The 17542-nt window shown below is 73.7% G+C and overlaps 1 protein-coding gene across 1 annotated transcript in view; it reads left to right on the top strand.

Annotated features, from left to right (window-relative positions):
- The window catches only part of KIRREL3 (kirre like nephrin family adhesion molecule 3), a 107353-nt gene that overhangs the window by 71514 nt on the left and 18297 nt on the right, over nt 1-17542 (top strand). The window lies entirely within an intron of this gene.

The raw sequence follows: 17542 nt of genomic DNA, 5'->3' as shown, positions 1-17542 counted from the left end.
GGGCAGTGCTGGGCAGCGCAGGACAGGGCAGGGCAGGGCTGAGCATGGCAGGGTTGGGCAGGGCAGGGCAGGGCTGAGCAGGGCAGGACAGGGCAGGGTAGGGCAGGGCTGAGCAGGGCAGGGCAGGGCAGGGCAGGGCAGGGCAGGGCAGGGCTAAGCAGGGCTGGGCAGGACAGGGCAGGGTAGGGCAGGGCAGGGCTGAGCAGGGCAGGACAGGGCAGGGTAGGGCAGGGCTGAGCAGGGCAGGACAGGGCAGGGTAGGGCAGGGCAGGGCTGAGCAGGGCAGGGCAGGGCAGGGCAGGGCAGGGCTGAGCAGGACAGGGCTGGGTAGGGCAGGGCAGGGCAGGGCTGAGCAGGACAGGGCAGGGCAGGGCAGGGCAGGGCTGAGCAGGGCAGGGCTGAGCAGGGCAGGGCAGGGCAGGGTAGGGCTGAGCAGGGCAGGGCAGGGCAGGGCAGGGCAGGGCAGGGCAGGGCAGGGCAGGGCTGACCAGGGCAGGACAGGGCAGGGCAGGGCAGGGCAGGGCAGGGTAGGGCAGGGCAGGGCAGGGCAGGGCAGGGCAGAGTAGGGCAGGGCAGGGCAGGGCAGGGCAGGGTAGGGCAGGGCAGGGCAGGGCAGGGCAGGGCTGGGCAGGGCAGGGCAGGGTAAAGCTGGGCAGGGCAGGGCAGGACAGGGCAGGGTAGGGCAGGGCTGAGCAGGGCAGGGCAGGGCAGGGCAGGGCAGGGCTGAGCAGGGCTGGGCAGGACAGGGCAGGGTAGGGCAGGGCAGGGCAGGGCAGGGCAGGGCTGGGCAGGGCAGGGCAGGGCAGGGCAGGGCAGGGCTGAGCAGGGCAGGGCAGGGCAGGGCTGGGCAGGGCTGGGCAGGGCAGGGCAGGGCAGGGCAGGGCTGAGCAGGGCAGGGCACGGCAGGTCAGGGCTGAGCAGGGCAGGACAGGGCAGGGTAGGGCAGGGCTGAGCAGGGCAGGGCAGGGCAGGGCAGGGCAGGGCTGAGCAGGGCTGGGCAGGACAGGGCAGGGCAGGACAGGGCTGAGCAGGGCTGGGCAGGGGAGGGCAGGGCAGGGCAGGGCTGAGCAGGGCTGGGCAGGGCAGGGCAGGGCAGGGCAGAGCAGGGCAGGGCAGAGCAGGGCAGGGCAGGGCAGGGCAGGGCTGAGCAGGGCAGGGCAGGGCAGGGCAGGGAAGGGCAGGGCAGGGCAGGGAAGGGCAGGGCAGGGTTGGGCAGGGCAGGGCAGGGCAGAGCAGGGCTGAGCAGGGCAGGGAAGGGCAGGGCAGGGCTGGGCAGGGCAGGGCTGAGCAGGGCAGAGCAGGGCAGGGCAGGGCAGGGCAGAGCAGGGCAGGGTAGGGCAGGGCAGGGCAGAGCAGGGCAGGGCAGAGCAGGGCAGGGCAGAGCAGGGCAGGGCAGGGCAGGCCAGGGCTGAGCAGGGCAGGGCAGGGCAGGGCTGAGCAGGGCAGGGCAGGGCAGGGAAGGGCAGTGCAGGGCAGGGCAGGGCAGGGCAGGGCAGGGCTGAGCAGAGCAGGGCAGGGCAGGGCAGGGCAGGGAAGGGCAGTGCAGGGCAGGGCAGGGCAGGGCTGAGCAGGGCAGGGCAGGGCAGGGCAGGGCTGAGCAGAGCAGGGCAGGGCAGGGCAGGGCTGAGCAGGGCAGAGCAGGGCAGGGCAGAGCAGGGCAGGGTAGGGCAGGGCAGGGTAGGGCAGGGCAGAGCAGGGCAGGGTAGGGCAGGGCAGGGTAGGGCAGGGCAGAGCAGGGCAGGGCAGGGCTGGGCAGCGCAGGACAGGACAGGGCAGGGCTGAGCATGGCAGGGTTGGGCAGGGCAGGGCAGGGCAGGGCTGGGCAGGGCAGGACAGGGCAGGGCAGGGCTGAGCAGGGCAGGGCATGGCAGGGCAGGGCAGGGCAGGGCAGGGCTGAGCAGGGCTGGGCAGGGCAGGACAGGGCAGGGCAGGGTAGGGCAGGGCAGGGCAGGGCTGAGCAGGGCAGGGCAGGGCTGAGCAGGGCAGGGCTGAGCAGGGCAGGGCAGGGCAGGGCTGAGCAGGGCAGGGCAGGGCAGGGCAGGGCAGGGCAGGGCAGAGCAGGGCAGGGCAGGGCAGGGCTGAGCAGGGCAGAGCAGGGCAGGGCAGGGCTGGGCAGAGCAGGGCAGGGCAGGGCAGGGCTGGGCAGGGCAGAGCAGGGCAGGGCAGGGCTGAGCAGAGCAGGGCAGGGCAGGGCAGGGCTGGGCAGGGCAGAGCAGGGCAGGGTAGGGCAGGGCTGAGCAGGGCAGGGCAGGGCAGGGAAGGGCTGGGCAGGGCAGGGCAGGGCAGGGCTGAGCAGGGCTGGGCAGGACAGGGCAGGGTAGGGCAGGGCAGGGCAGGGCAGGGCTGGGCAGGGCTGGGCAGGGCAGGGCAGGGCAGGGCAGGGCTGAGCAGGGCAGGGCACGGCAGGGCAGGGCTGAGCAGGGCAGGACAGGGCAGGGTAGGGCAGGGCTGAGCAGAGCAGGGCAGGGCAGGGCAGGGCAGGGCAGGGCTGAGCAGGGCAGGGCAGTGCTGGGCAGCGCAGGACAGGGCAGGGCAGGGCTGAGCATGGCAGGACAGGGCAGGGCAGGGCTGAGCATGGCAGGGTTGGGCAGGGCAGGGCAGGGCTGGGCAGGGCAGGACAGGGCAGGGCAGGGCTGAGCAGGGCAGGGTTGGGCAGGGCAGGACAGGGCAGGGCTGGGCAGGGCAGGACAGGGCAGGGCAGGGCAGTGCAGGGCAGGGCAGGGCAGGGCTGAGCAGGGCAGGGCAGGGCTGGGCAGGGCAGGACAGGGCAGGGCAGGGCTGAGCAGGGGAGGACAGGGCAGGGCAGGGCTGTGCAGGGCAGGGCAGGGCTGGGCAGGGCAGGACAGGGCTGGGCAGGGCTGGGCAGGGCAGGGCAGGGCAGGGCAGGGCAGGGCAGGGCTGAGCAGGGCAGGGCTGAGCAGGGCAGGGCAGGGCTGGGCAGGGCAGGACAGGGCAGGGCAGGGCTGAGCAGGGCAGAGCAGGGCAGGGCAGGGCAGGGCAGGGCAGGGCTGAGCAGGGCAGGGCAGGGCTGGGCAGGGCTGAGCAGGGCAGGGCAGTGCTGGGCAGTGCAGGACAGGGCAGGGCAGGGCTGAGCATGGCAGGGTTGGGCAGGGCAGGGCAGGGCTGAGCAGGGCAGGGCAGGGTAGGGCAGGGCTGAGCAGGGCAGGGCAGGGCAGGGCAGGGCTAAGCAGGGCTGGGCAGGACAGGGCAGGGTAGGGCAGGGCAGGGCTGAGCAGGGCAGGACAGGGCAGGGTAGGGCAGGGCTGAGCAGGGCAGGACAGGGCAGGGTAGGGCAGGGCAGGGCTGAGCAGGGCAGGGCAGGGCAGGGCAGGGCAGGGCAGGGCTGAGCAGGACAGGGCTGGGTAGGGCAGGGCAGGGCAGGGCTGAGCAGGACAGGGCAGGGCAGGGCAGGGCAGGGCTGAGCAGGGCAGGGTAGGGCAGGGCAGGGCTGAGCAGGGCAGGGCAGGGCAGGGCAGGGCAGGGCAGGGCAGGGCAGGGCTGACCAGGGCAGGACAGGGCAGGGCAGGGCAGGGCAGGGCAGGGTAGGGCAGGGCAGGGCAGGGCAGGGCAGGGCAGAGTAGGGCAGGGCAGGGCAGGGCAGGGCAGGGTAGGGCAGGGCAGGGCAGGGCAGGGCAGGGCTGGGCAGGGCAGGGCAGGGTAGGGCTGGGCAGGGCAGGGCAGGACAGGGCAGGGTAGGGCAGGGCTGAGCAGGGCAGGGCAGGGCAGGGCAGGGCAGGGCTGAGCAGGGCTGGGCAGGACAGGGCAGGGTAGGGCAGGGCAGGGCACGGCAGGGCAGGGCTGGGCAGGGCAGGGCAGGGCAGGGCAGGGCAGGGCTGAGCAGGGCAGGGCAGGGCAGGGCTGGGCAGGGCTGGGCAGGGCAGGGCAGGGCAGGGCAGGGCTGAGCAGGGCAGGGCACGGCAGGTCAGGGCTGAGCAGGGCAGGACAGGGCAGGGTAGGGCAGGGCTGAGCAGGGCTGGGCAGGACAGGGCAGGGCAGGGCAGGGCTGAGCAGGGCTGGGCAGGGCTGGGCAGGGCAGGGCAGGGCTGAGCAGGGCTGGGCAGGGCAGGGCAGGGCAGGGCAGAGCAGGGCAGGGCAGAGCAGGGCAGGGCAGGGCAGGGCAGGGCTGAGCAGGGCAGGGCAGGGCAGGGCAGGGAAGGGCAGGGCAGGGTTGGGCAGGGCAGGGCAGGGCAGAGCAGGGCTGAGCAGGGCAGGGAAGGGCAGGGCAGGGCTGGGCAGGGCAGGGCTGAGCAGGGCAGAGCAGGGCAGGGCAGGGCAGGGCAGAGCAGGGCAGGGTAGGGCAGGGCAGGGCAGGGCAGGGCAGAGCAGGGCAGGGCAGGGCAGGCCAGGGCTGAGCAGGGCAGGGCAGAGCAGGGCAGGGCAGGGCAGGGCAGAGCACGGCAGGGCAGGGCTGAGCAGGGCAGGGCAGGGCAGGGAAGGGCAGTGCAGGGCAGGGCAGGGCAGGGCAGGGCAGGGCAGGGCTGAGCAGAGCAGGGCAGGGCAGGGCAGGGCAGTGAAGGGCAGTGCAGGGCAGGGCAGGGCAGGGCTGAGCAGGGCAGGGCAGGGCAGGGCAGGGCTGAGCAGAGCAGGGCAGGGCAGGGCAGGGCTGAGCAGGGCAGAGCAGGGCAGGGCAGAGCAGGGCAGGGTAGGGCAGGGCAGGGTAGGGCAGGGCAGAGCAGGGCAGGGGAGGGCAGGGCAGGGTAGGGCAGGGCAGAGCAGGGCAGGGCAGGGCAGGGCAGGGCAGGGCAGAGCAGGGCAGGGCAGGGCAGGGCAGGGCAGGGCAGGGCAGGGCAGGGCAGGGCTGAGCAGGGCAGGGCAGGGCAGGGCTGGGCAGGGCAGAGCAGGGCAGGGCAGGGCTGAGCAGGGCAGGGCAGGGCAGGGCAGGGCAGGGCAGGGCAGGGCAGAGCAGGGCAGGGCAGGGCAGGGCTGAGCAGGGCAGAGCAGGGCAGGGCAGGGCTGGGCAGAGCAGGGCAGGGCAGGGCAGGGCTGGGCAGGGCAGGGCAGGGCAGGGAAGGGCTGGGCAGGGCAGGGCAGGGAAGGGCTGGGCAGGGCAGGGCAGGGCAGGGCTGAGCAGGGCTGGGCAGGACAGGGCAGGGTAGGGCAGGGCAGGGCAGGGCAGGGCAGGGCAGGGCTGGGCAGGGCTGGGCAGGGCAGGGCAGGGCAGGGCAGGGCTGAGCAGGGCAGGGCACGGCAGGGCAGGGCTGAGCAGGGCAGGACAGGGCAGGGTAGGGCAGGGCTGAGCAGGGCATGGCAGGGCAGGGCAGGGCAGGGCAGGGCAGGGCAGGGCTAAGCAGGGCTGGGCAGGACAGGGCAGGGTAGGGCAGGGCAGGACAGGGCAGGGTAGGGCAGGGCAGGGCAGGGCAGGGCTGAGCAGGGCAGGGCAGAGCAGGGCAGGGCAGGGCAGGGCAGGGCAGGGCAGAGCAGGGCAGGGTAGGGCAGGGCAGGGCTGAGCAGAGCAGGGTAGGGCAGGGCTGAGCAGGGCAGGGCAGGGCAGGGCTGAGCAGGGCAGGGCAGGGCAGGGCTGGGCAGGGCAGGGCAGGGCAGGGCTGAGCAGGGCTGGGCAGGGCAGGGCAGAGCAGGGCAGGGCAGAGCAGGGCAGGGTAGGGCAGGGCTGAGCAGGGCAGGGCAGGGCAGGGCAGGGCTGGGCAGGGCAGAGCAGGGCAGGGTAGGGCAGGGCTGAGCAGGGCAGGGCAGGGCAGGGCAGGGCAGGGCAGGGCAGGGCAGGGCTGAGCAGGGCTGGGCAGGACAGGGCAGGGCAGGGCAGGGCAGGGCAGGGCAGGGCAGGGCAGGGCTAGGCAGGGCTGGGCAGGGCAGGGCAGGGCAGGGCAGGGCTGAGCAGGGCTGGGCAGGGCAGGACAGGGCAGGGTAGGGCAGGGCTGAGCAGGGCAGGGCAGGGCAGGGCTGAGCAGGGCAGGGCAGGGCAGGGCTGGGCTGGGCAGGGCAGGGCAGGGCTGAGCAGGGCTGGGCAGGACAGGGCAGGGTAGGGCAGGGCAGGGCAGGGCAGGGCTGGGCAGGGCTGGGCAGGGCAGGGCAGGGCAGGGCAGGGCACGGCAGGGCAGGGCACGGCAGGGCAGGGCTGAGCAGGGCAGGACAGGGCAGGGTAGGGCAGGGCTGAGCAGGGCAGGGCAGGGCAGGGCAGGGCAGGGCAGGGCAGGGCTGAGCAGGGCTGGGCAGGGCAGGACAGGGCAGGGTAGGGCAGGGCTGAGCAGGGCAGGGCAGGGCAGGGCAGGGCTAAGCAGGGCTGGGCAGGACAGGGCAGGGTAGGGCAGGGCAGGGCAGGGCAGGGCAGGGTAGGGCAGGGCTGAGCAGGGCAGGGCAGGGCTGAGCAGGTCTGGGCAGGGCAGGGCAGGGCAGGGCAGAGCAGGGCAGGGCAGGGCTGAGCAGGGCTGGGCAGGGCAGGGCAGGGCACGGCAGAGCAGGGCAGGGCAGGGCTGAGCAGGGCAGGGCAGGGCAGGGCAGGGCAGGGCTGAGCAGGGCAGGGCAGGGCAGGGCAGGGCAGGGCTGAGCAGGGCAGGGCAGGGCAGGGCAGGGTAGGGCAGGGCAGGGAATGGCAGGGCAGGGCAGGGCAGGGCAGAGCAGGGCAGGGCAGGGCAGGGCAGAGCAGGGCAGGGTAGGGCAGGGCAGGGCATGGCAGGGCAGGGCAGGGCAGAGCAGGGCAGGGCAGGGCAGGGCAGAGCAGGGCAGGGCAGGGCATGGCAGGGCAGAGCAGGGCAGGGCATGGCAGGGCAGAGCAGGGCAGGGTAGGGCAGGGCAGGGCAGGGCAGGGCAGGGCAGGGCAGAGCAGGGCAGGGCAGGGCAGGGCAGGGCAGAGCAGGGCAGGGTAGGGCAGGGCTGGGCAGGGCTGAGCAGGGCAGGGCTGAGCAGGGCATGGCAGGGCTGAGCAGGGCAGGGCAGGGCAGGGCAGGGCAGGGCTGAGCAGAGCAGGGCAGGGCAGGGCAGGGCAGGGCAGGGCTGAGCAGGGCAGGGCAGTGCTGGGCAGCGCAGGACAGGGCAGGGCAGGGCTGAGCATGGCAGGACAGGGCAGGGCAGGGCTGAGCATGGCAGGGTTGGGCAGGGCAGGGCAGGGCTGGGCAGGGCAGGACAGGGCAGGGCAGGGCAGGACAGGGCAGGGCTGGGCAGGGCAGGACAGGGCAGGGCAGGGCTGAGCAGGGCAGGGCAGGGCAGGGCTGAGCAGGGCAGGGCAGGGCTGGGCAGGGCAGGACAGGGCAGAGCAGGGCTGAGCAGGGGAGGACAGGGCTGGGCAGGGCTGTGCAGGGCAGGGCACGGCTGGGCAGGGCAGGACAGGGCTGGGCAGGGCTGGGCAGGGCAGGGCAGGGCAGGGCAGGGCTGAGCAGGGCAGGGCAGGGCAGGGCAGGGCAGGGCAGGGCAGGGCAGAGCAGGGCAGGGCAGGGCAGGGCTGAGCAGGGCAGAGCAGGGCAGGGCAGGGCTGGGCAGAGCAGGGCAGGGCAGGGCAGGGCTGGGCAGGGCAGAGCAGGGCAGGGCAGGGCTGAGCAGAGCAGGGCAGGGCAGGGCAGGGCTGGGCAGGGCAGAGCAGGGCAGGGTAGGGCAGGGCTGAGCAGGGCAGGGCAGGGCAGGGAAGGGCTGGGCAGGGCAGGGCAGGGCAGGGCTGAGCAGGGCTGGGCAGGACAGGGCAGGGTAGGGCAGGGCAGGGCAGGGCAGGGCTGGGCAGGGCTGGGCAGGGCAGGGCAGGGCAGGGCAGGGCAGGGCTGAGCAGGGCAGGACAGGGCAGGGCAGGGCTGAGCAGGGCAGGACAGGGCAGGGTAGGGCAGGGCTGAGCAGGGCAGGGCAGGGCAGGGCAGGGCAGGGCAGGGCAGGGCAGGGCTAAGCAGGGCTGGGCAGGACAGGGCAGGGTAGGGCAGGGCAGGGCTGAGCAGGGCAGGACAGGGCAGGGTAGGGCAGGGCTGAGCAGGGCAGGACAGGGCAGGGTAGGGCAGGGCAGGGCTGAGCAGGGCAGGGCAGGGCAGGGCAGGGCAGGGCTGAGCAGGACAGGGCAGGGTAGGGCAGGGCAGGGCAGGGCTGAGCAGGACAGGGCAGGGCAGGGCAGGACAGGGCTGAGCAGGACAGGGCAGGGCAGGGCAGGGCAGGGCAGGGCTGAGCAGGGCAGGGCAGGGCAGGGCAGGGCAGGGCAGAGCAGGGCAGGGCAGGGCAGGGCAGGGCAGGGCAGAGCAGGGCAGGGCAGGGCAGGGCTGAGCAGGGCAGAGCAGGGCAGGGCAGGGCTGGGCAGGGCAGAGCAGGGCAGGGCAGGGCAGGGCAGGGCAGGGCAGGGCAGGGCTGAGCAGGGCAGGGCAGGGCAGGGCTGGGCAGGGCAGAGCAGGGCAGGGCAGGGCTGAGCAGGGCAGGGCAGGGCAGGGCAGGGCAGGGCTGAGCAGGGCAGGGCAGGGCAGGGTTGGGCAGGGCAGGGCAGGGCTGAGCAGGGCAGGGCAGGGCTGAGCAGGGCAGGACAGGGCAGGGTAGGGCAGGGCAGGGCAGGGCTGAGCAGGGCAGGGCAGGGCTGAGCAGAGCAGGGCAGGGCAGGGCAGGGCAGGGCAGGGCAGGGCAGGGCAGAGCAGGGCAGGGTAGGGCAGGGCAGGGCTGAGCAGGGCAGGGCAGGGCTGAGCAGAGCAGGGCAGGGCAGGGCAGGGCTGGGCAGGGCATAGCAGGGCAGGTTAGGGCAGGGCAGGGCAGGGCAGGGCAGAGCAGGGCAGGGTAGGGCAGGGCAGGGCAGGGCTGAGCAGGGCAGGGCAGAGCAGGGCAGGGCAGGGCAGGGCAGGGCAGGGCAGGGCAGAGCAGGGCAGGGTAGGGCAGGGCAGGGCTGAGCAGGGCAGGGCAGGGCTGAGCAGAGCAGGGCAGGGCAGGGCAGGGCTGGGCAGGGCAGAGCAGGGCAGGGTAGGGCAGGGCTGAGCAGGGCAGGGCAGGGCAGGGCTGAGCAGGGCAGGGCAGGGCAGGGCTGGGCAGGGCAGGGCAGGGCAGGGCTGAGCAGGGCTGGGCAGGACAGGGCAGGGTAGGGCAGGGCAGGGCAGGGCAGGGCAGGGCTGGGCAGGGCTGGGCAGGGCAGGGCAGGGCAGGGCAGGGCTGAGCAGGGCAGGGCACGGCAGGGCAGGGCTGAGCAGGGCAGGACAGGGCAGGGTAGGGCAGGGCTGAGCAGGGCAGGGCAGGGCAGGGCAGGGCAGGGCAGGGCTGAGCAGGGCTGGGCAGGGCAGGACAGGGTAGGGTAGGGCAGGGCTGAGCAGGGCAGGGCAGGGCAGGGCAGGGCAGGGCTGAGCAGGGCAGGGCAGGGCAGGGCAGGGCAGGGCTGAGCAGGGCAGGGCAGGGCAGGGCAGGGCAGGGCTGAGCAGGGCAGGGCAGGGCAGGGCAGGGTAGGGCAGGGCAGGGAATGGCAGGGCAGGGCAGGGCAGGGCAGAGCAGGGCAGGGCAGGGCAGGGCAGAGCAGGGCAGGGTAGGGCAGGGCAGGGCATGGCAGGGCAGGGCAGGGCAGGGCAGAGCAGGGCAGGGCAGGGCAGGGCAGAGCAGGGCAGGGCAGGGCATGGCAGGACAGAGCAGGGCAGGGTAGGGCAGGGCAGGGCATGGCAGGGCAGAGCAGGGCAGGGTAGGGCAGGGCAGGGCAGGGCAGGGCAGGGCAGGGCAGAGCAGGGCAGGGCAGGGCAGGGCAGGGCAGAGCAGGGCAGGGTAGGGCAGGGCTGGGCAGGGCTGAGCAGGGCAGGGCTGAGCAGGGCATGGCAGGGCTGAGCAGGGCAGGGCAGGGCAGGGCAGGGCAGGGCTGAGCAGAGCAGGGCAGGGCAGGGCAGGGCAGGGCAGGGCTGAGCAGGGCAGGGCAGTGCTGGGCAGCGCAGGACAGGGCAGGGCAGGGCTGAGCATGGCAGGACAGGGCAGGGCAGGGCTGAGCATGGCAGGGTTGGGCAGGGCAGGGCAGGGCTGGGCAGGGCAGGACAGGGCAGGGCAGGGCTGAGCAGGGCAGGGTTGGGCAGGGCAGGACAGGGCAGGGCTGGGCAGGGCAGGACAGGGCAGGGCAGGGCAGTGCAGGGCAGGGCAGGGCAGGGCTGAGCAGGGCAGGGCAGGGCTGGGCAGGGCAGGACAGGGCAGGGCAGGGCTGAGCAGGGGAGGACAGGGCAGGGCAGGGCTGTGCAGGGCAGGGCAGGGCTGGGCAGGGCAGGACAGGGTAGGGCAGGGCAGGGCAGGGCAGGGCAGAGCAGGGCAGGGCAGGGCAGGGAAGGGCAGTGCAGGGCAGGGCAGGGCAGGGCAGGGCAGGGCTGAGCAGAGCAGGGCAGGGCAGGGCAGGGCAGGGAAGGGCAGTGCAGGGCAGGGCAGGGCAGGGCTGAGCAGGGCAGGGCAGGGCAGGGCAGGGCTGAGCAGAGCAGGGCAGGGCAGGGCAGGGCTGAGCAGGGCAGAGCAGGGCAGGGCAGAGCAGGGCAGGGTAGGGCAGGGCAGGGTAGGGCAGGGCAGAGCAGGGCAGGGTAGGGCAGGGCAGGGTAGGGCAGGGCAGAGCAGGGCAGGGCAGGGCTGGGCAGCGCAGGACAGGACAGGGCAGGGCTGAGCATGGCAGGGTTGGGCAGGGCAGGGCAGGGCTGGGCAGGGCAGGACAGGGCAGGGCAGGGCTGAGCAGGGCAGGGCATGGCAGGGCAGGGCAGGGCAGGGCAGGGCTGAGCAGGGCTGGGCAGGGCAGGACAGGGCAGGGCAGGGTAGGGCAGGGCAGGGCAGGGCAGGGCAGGGCTGAGCAGGGCAGGGCTGAGCAGGGCAGGGCAGGGCAGGGCTGAGCAGGGCAGGGCATGGCAGGGCAGGGCAGGGCAGGGCAGGGCTGAGCAGGGCAGGGCAGGGCAGGGCAGGGCAGGGCAGAGCAGGGCAGGGCAGGGCAGGGCTGAGCAGGGCAGAGCAGGGCAGGGCAGGGCTGGGCAGGGCAGAGCAGGGCAGGGCAGGGCAGGGCAGGGCAGGGCAGGGCAGGGCAGGGCTGAGCAGGGCAGGGCAGGGCAGGGCTGGGCAGGGCAGAGCAGGGCAGGGCAGGGCTGAGCAGGGCAGGGCAGGGCAGGGCAGGGCAGGGCTGAGCAGGGCAGGGCAGGGCAGGGTTGGGCAGGGCAGGGCAGGGCAGGGCAGGGCAGGGCTGAGCAGGGCAGGGCAGGGCAGGGCAGGGCAGGGCAGGGCAGGGCAGAGCAGGGCAGGGTAGGGCCGGGCAGGGCTGAGCAGTGCAGGGCAGGGCTGAGCAGAGCAGGGCAGGGCAGGGCAGGGCTGGGCAGGGCAGAGCAGGGCAGGGTAGGGCAGGGCAGGGCAGGGCAGGGCTGAGCAGGGCAGGGCAGAGCAGGGCAGGGCAGGGCAGGGCAGGGCAGGGCAGGGCAGAGCAGGGCAGGGTAGGGCAGGGCAGGGCTGAGCAGAGCAGGGTAGGGCAGGGCTGAGCAGGGCAGGGCAGGGCAGGGCTGGGCAGGGCAGGGCAGGGCAGGGCAGGGCAGAGCAGGGCAGGGTAGGGCAGGGCAGGGCAGGGCAGGGCTGAGCAGGGCAGGGCAGAGCAGGGCAGGGCAGGGCAGGGCAGGGCAGGGCAGGGCAGAGCAGGGCAGGGTAGGGCAGGGCAGGGCTGAGCAGAGCAGGGTAGGGCAGGGCTGAGCAGGGCAGGGCAGGGCAGGGCTGGGCAGGGCAGGGCAGGGCAGGGCTGAGCAGGGCTGGGCAGGGCAGGGCAGAGCAGGGCAGGGCAGAGCAGGGCAGGGTAGGGCAGGGCTGAGCAGGGCAGGGCAGGGCAGGGCAGGGCTGGGCAGGGCAGAGCAGGGCAGGGTAGGGCAGGGCTGAGCAGGGCAGGGCAGGGCAGGGCAGGGCAGGGCAGGGCAGGGCAGGGCTGAGCAGGGCTGGGCAGGACAGGGCAGGGTAGGGCAGGGCAGGGCAGGGCAGGGCAGGGCAGGGCTGGGCAGGGCTGGGCAGGGCAGGGCTGGGCTGAGCAGGGCAGGACAGGGCAGGGTAGGGCAGGGCTGAGCAGGGCAGGGCAGGGCAGGGCAGGGCAGGGCAGGGCAGGGCTGAGCAGGGCTGGGCAGGGCAGGACAGGGCAGGGTAGGGCAGGGCTGAGCAGGGCTGGGCAGGGCAGGACAGGGCAGGGTAGGGCAGGGCTGAGCAGGGCTGGGCAGGGCAGGACAGGGCAGGGTAGGGCAGGGCTGAGCAGGGCAGGGCAGGGCAGGGCAGGGTAGGGCAGGGCAGGGCAGGGCAGGGCAGGGTAGGGCAGGGCTGAGCAGGGCAGGGCAGGGCTGAGCAGGGCTGGGCAGGGCAGGGCAGGGCAGGGCAGGGCAGAGCAGGGCAGGGCAGGGCTGAGCAGGGCTGGGCAGGGCAGGGCAGGGCACGGCAGAGCAGGGCAGGGCAGGGCTGAGCAGGGCAGGGCAGGGCAGGGCAGGGCAGGGCTGAGCAGGGCAGGGCAGGGCAGGGCAGGGCAGGGCTGAGCAGGGCAGGGCAGGGCAGGGCAGGGTAGGGCAGGGCAGGGAATGGCAGGGCAGGGCAGGGCAGGGCAGAGCAGGGCAGGGTAGGGCAGGGCAGGGCATGGCAGGGCAGAGCAGGGCAGGGTAGGGCAGGGCAGGGCAGGGCAGGGCAGGGCAGGGCAGAGCAGGGCAGGGCAGGGCAGGGCAGGGCAGAGCAGGGCAGGGTAGGGCAGGGCTGGGCAGGGCTGAGCAGGGCAGGGCTGAGCAGGGCATGGCAGGGCTGAGCAGGGCAGGGCAGGGCAGGGCAGGGCAGGGCTGAGCAGAGCAGGGCAGGGCAGGGCAGGGCAGGGCAGGGCTGAGCAGGGCAGGGCAGTGCTGGGCAGCGCAGGACAGGGCAGGGCAGGGCTGAGCATGGCAGGACAGGGCAGGGCAGGGCTGAGCATGGCAGGGTTGGGCAGGGCAGGGCAGGGCTGGGCAGGGCAGGACAGGGCAGGGCAGGGCTGAGCAGGGCAGGGCAGGGCAGGGCTGAGCAGGGCAGGGCAGGGCTGGGCAGGGCAGGACAGGGCAGGGCAGGGCTGAGCAGGGGAGGACAGGGCAGGGCAGGGCTGTGCAGGGCAGGGCAGGGCTGGGCAGGGCAGGACAGGGCTGGGCAGGGCTGGGCAGGGCAGGGCAGGGCAGGGCAGGGCAGGGCAGGGCTGAGCAGGGCAGGGCTGAGCAGGGCAGGGCAGGGCTGGGCAGGGCAGGACAGGACAGGGCAGGGCTGAGCAGGGCAGAGCAGGGCAGGGCAGGGCAGGGCTGAGCAGGGCAGGGCAGGGCTGGGCAGGGCTGAGCAGGGCAGGGCAGGGCAGGGCAGGGCAGGGCTGAGCAGGGCAGGGCAGGGCTGGGCAGGGCTGAGCAGGGCAGGGCAGTGCTGGGCAGCGCAGGACAGGGCAGGGCAGGGCTGAGCATGGCAGGGTTGGGCAGGGCAGGGCAGGGCTGAGCAGGGCAGGACAGGGCAGGGTAGGGCAGGGCTGAGCAGGGCAGGGCAGGGCAGGGCAGGGCAGGGCAGGGCAGGGCTAAGCAGGGCTGGGCAGGACAGGGCAGGGCAGGGCTGAGCAGGACAGGGCAGGGTAGGGCAGGGCAGGGCAGGGCTGAGCAGGACAGGGCAGGGTAGGGCAGGGCAGGGCAGGGCTGAGCAGGGCAGGGCAGGGCAGGGCAGGGCAGGGCAGAGCAGGGCAGGGCAGGGCAGGGCAGAGCAGGGCAGAGCAGGGCAGGGCAGGGCAGGGCTGAGCAGGGCAGGGCAGGGCAGGGCAGGGCAGGGCTGAGCAGGGCAGGACAGGGCAGGGTAGGGCAGGGCAGGGCTAAGCAGGGCAGGGCAGGGCAGGGCAGGGCAGGGCTGAGCAGGACAGGGCAGGGCAGGGTAGGGCAGGGCTGAGCAGGGCAGGACAGGGCAGGGTAGGGCAGGGCAGGGCTAAGCAGGGCAGGGCAGGGCAGGGCAGGGCAGGGCTGAGCAGGACAGGGCAGGGTAGGGCAGGGCAGGGCAGGGCTGAGCAGGACAGGGCAGGGCAGGGCAGGGCAGGGCTGAGCAGGACAGGGCAGGGTAGGGCAGGGCAGGGCAGGGCTGAGCAGGGCAGGGCAGGGCAGGGCAGGGCAGGGCAGAGCAGGGCAGGGCAGGGCAGGGCAGAGCAGGGCAGAGCAGGGCAGGGCAGGGCAGGGCTGAGCAGGGCAGGGCAGGGCAGGGCAGGGCAGGGCTGAGCAGGGCAGGGCAGGGCAGGGCAGGGCAGGGCTGAGCAGGGCAGGGCAGGGCAGGGCTGGGCAGGGCAGAGCAGGGCAGGGCAGGGCAGGGTAGGGCAGGGCAGGGCTGAGCAGGGCAGGGCAGGGCTGAGCAGAGCAGGGCAGGGCAGGGCAGGGCTGGGCAGGGCGGAGCAGGGCAGGGTAGGGCAGGGCTGAGCAGGGCAGGACAGGGCAGGGCAGGGCTGAGCAGGGCAGGGCTGGGCAGAGCAGGGCAGGGCAGGGCAGGGCTGAGCAGAGCAGGGCAGGGCAGAGCAGGGCAGGGCAGGGCAGGGCTGAGCAGAGCAGGGCAGGGCAGGGCAGGGCTGGGCAGGGCAGAGCAGGGCAGGGTAGGGCAGGGCTGAGCAGGGCAGGACAGGGCAGGGCAGGGCTGAGCAGGGCAGGGCAGGGCTGGGCAGGGCAGGACAGGGCTGGGCTGAGCAGGGCAGGGCAGGGCAGGGCAGGGCAGGGAAGGGCAGTGCAGGGCAGGGCAGGGCAGGGCTGAGCAGGGCAGGGCTGGGCAGGGCAGGGCAGGGCAGGGCAGGGCTGAGCAGGGCAGGGCAGGGCAGGGCAGGGCTGAGCAGGGCAGAGCAGGGCAGGGCAGGGCAGGGCAGGGCAGGGCTGGGCTGAGCAGGGCAGGGCAGGGCAGGGCAGGGCTGAGCAGGGCAGGGCAGGGCAGGGCTGAGCAGGGCAGGGCAGGGCTGGGCTGAGCAGGGCTGAGCAGGGCAGGGCAGGGCACAGCAGGGAAGGGCAGGGCAGGGCAGGACAGGGTTGGGCAGGACAGGTTTGGGCAGGGCAGGGCAGGACAGGGCAGCCAAGGATGCCACAGGGGGGCTGATTAAGCTGCATGGTGGCCAAGGATGATGCAGGGTGGCCAAGAAGACTGCAGGGTGGCCATGGAGGCTGTAGGGTGGCCAAGAGGCTGCAGGGTGGCCAAGGAAGGCTGCAGGGTGGCCAAGGAGGCTGCAGGGTGGCCAAGGAGGCTGCAGGGTGGCCAAGAGGCTGCAGGGTGGCCAAGGAGGCTGCAGGGTGGCCAAGGAAGGCTGCAGGGTGGCCAAGGAGGCTGCAAGGTGGCCAAGGAAGGCTGCAGGGTGGCCAAGGAAGCTGCAGGGTAGCCAAGGAGGCTGCAGGGTTGCCAATGATGCTGCAGGGTGGCCAAGGAAGCTGCAGGGTGGCCAAGAGGCTGCAGGGTGGCCAAGGAGGCTGCAGGGTGGCCAAGAAAGCAGCAGGGTGGCCAAGGAGGCTGCAGGGTGGCCAAGGAGGCTGCAGGGTAGCCAAGGAGGCTGCAGGGAGGCCAAGGAAGCTGCAGGGTGGCCAAGGAGGCTGCAGGGTGGCCAAGAGGCTGCAGCGTGGCCAAGGAGGCTGCAGGGTGGCCAAGGAGGCTGCAGGGTGGCCAAGGAAGGCTGCAGGGTGGCCAAGGAAGCTGCAGGGTGGCCAAGGAAGGCTGCAGTGTAGCCAAGGAAGCTGCAGGGTGGCCAAGAGGCTGCAGGGTGGCCAAGGAGGCTGCAGGGTGGCCAAGCAGGCTGAAGGGTGGCCAAGGGAGCTGCAGGGTGGCCAAGGATGCTGCAGGGTGGCCAAGGAGGCTGCAGGGTAGCCAAGGAGGCTGCAGGGTGGCCAAGGAGGCTGCAGGGTGGCCAAGAGGCTGCAGGGTGGCCAAGGAAGCTGCAGGGTGGCCAAGGAGGCTGCAGGGTTGCCAATGATGCTGCAGGGTGGCCAAGGAAGCTGCAGGGTGGCCAAGAGGCTGCAGGGTGGCCAAGCAGGCTGCAGGGTGGCCAAGAGGCTGCAGGGTGGCCAAGGAGGCTGCAGGGTGGCCAAGGAAGCTGCAGGGTGGCCAAGGAAGGCTGCAGGGTGGCCAAGAAAGCAGCAGGGTGGCCAAGGAAGCAGCAGGGTGGCCAAGGAAGCAGCAGGGTGGCCAAGGAGGCTGCAGGGTGGCCAAGGAGGCTGCAGGGTGGCCAAGGAAGGCTGCAGGGTGGCGAAGGAGGCTGCAGGGTGGCCAAGAAAGCAGCAGGGTGGCCAAGGAGGCTGCAGGGTGGCCAAGGAGGCTGCAGGGTGGCCAAGGAAGGCTGCAGGGTGGCGAAGGAGGCTGCAGGGTGGCCAAGAAAGCAGCAGGGTGGCCAAGGAGGCTGCAGGGTGGCCAAGGAGGCTGCAGGGTGGCCAAGGAGGCTGCAGAGTGGCCAAGGAAGGCTGCAGGGTGGCCAAGGAGGCTGCAAGGTGGCCAAGGAAGGCTGCAGGGTGGCCAAGGAAGCTGCAGGGTAGCCAAGGAGGCTGCAGGGTGGCCAAGGAGGCTGCAGGGTGGCCAAGAAAGCAGCAGGGTGGCCAAGGAGGCTGCAGGGTGGCCAAGGAGGCTGCAGGGTGGCCAAGAAAGCAGCAGGGTGGCCAAGGAGGCTGCAGGGTGGCCAAGGAGGCTGCAGGGTAGCCAAGGAGGCTGCAGGGAGGCCAAGGAAGCTGCAGGGTGGCCAAGGAGGCTGCAGGGTGGCCAAGCAGGCTGAAGGGTGGCCAAGGAGGCTGCAGGGTGGCCAAGCAGGCTGAAGGGTGGCCAAGGGAGCTGCAGGGTGGCCAAGGAAGCTGCAGGGTGGCCAAGGGAGCTGCAGGGTGGCCAAGGATGCTGCAGGGTAGCCAAGGAGGCTGCAGGGAGGCCAAGGAAGCTGCAGGGTGGCCAAGGAGGCTGCAGAGTTGCCAAGCAGGCTGCAGGGTGGCCAAGGAGGCTGCAGGGTGGCCAAGCAGGCTGAAGGGTGGCCAAGGGAGCTGCAGGGTGGCCAAGGATGCTGCAGGGTGGCCAAGGAGGCTGCAGTGTAGCCAAGGAGGCTGCAGGGTGGCCAAGAAAGCAGCAGGGTGGCCAAGGATGCTGCAGGGTGGCCAAGAGGCTGCAGGGTGGCCAAGGAAGCTGCAGGGTGGCCAAGGAGGCTGCAGGGTTGCCAATGATGCTGCAGGGTGGCCAAGAGGCTGCAGGGTGGCCAAGAGGCTGCAGGGTGGCCAAGGAGGCTGCAGGGTGGCCAAGGAGGCTGCAGGGTTGCCAATGATGCTGCAGGGTGGCCAAGGAAGCTGCAGGGTAGCCAAGGAGGCTGCAGGGTTGCCAATGATGCTGCAGGGTGGCCAAGGAAGCTGCAGGGTGGCCAAGAGGCTGCAGGGTGGCCAAGGAGGCTGCAGGGTGGCCAAGGAGGCTGCAGGGTGGCCAAGGAAGCTGCAGGGTGGACAAGGAAGCTGCAGGGTGGACAAGGAAGCTGCAGGGTGGCCAAGGAGGCTGCAGGGTAGCCAAGGAGGCTGCAGGGTGGCCAAGGAAGCTGCAGGGTTGCCAATGATGCTGCAGGGTGGCCAAGGAGGCTGCAGGGTGGCCAAGGAGGCTGCAGAGTGGCGAAGGAGGCTGCAGGGTGGCCAAGGAGGCTGCAGGGTGGCCAAGGAGGCTGCAGGGTGGCGAAGGAGGCTGCAGGGTGGCCAAGGAG

This window comes from Melanerpes formicivorus, unplaced genomic scaffold (assembly GCF_026170545.1).
Source record: "Melanerpes formicivorus ecotype bairdi unplaced genomic scaffold, bMelFor1.0.p_v2 SCAF_114, whole genome shotgun sequence".
Lineage (NCBI taxonomy): Eukaryota > Metazoa > Chordata > Aves > Piciformes > Picidae > Melanerpes > Melanerpes formicivorus.
The sequence above is the reverse complement of the archived record's forward strand: the minus strand, read 5'-3'. Positions and strand labels throughout refer to the sequence as shown.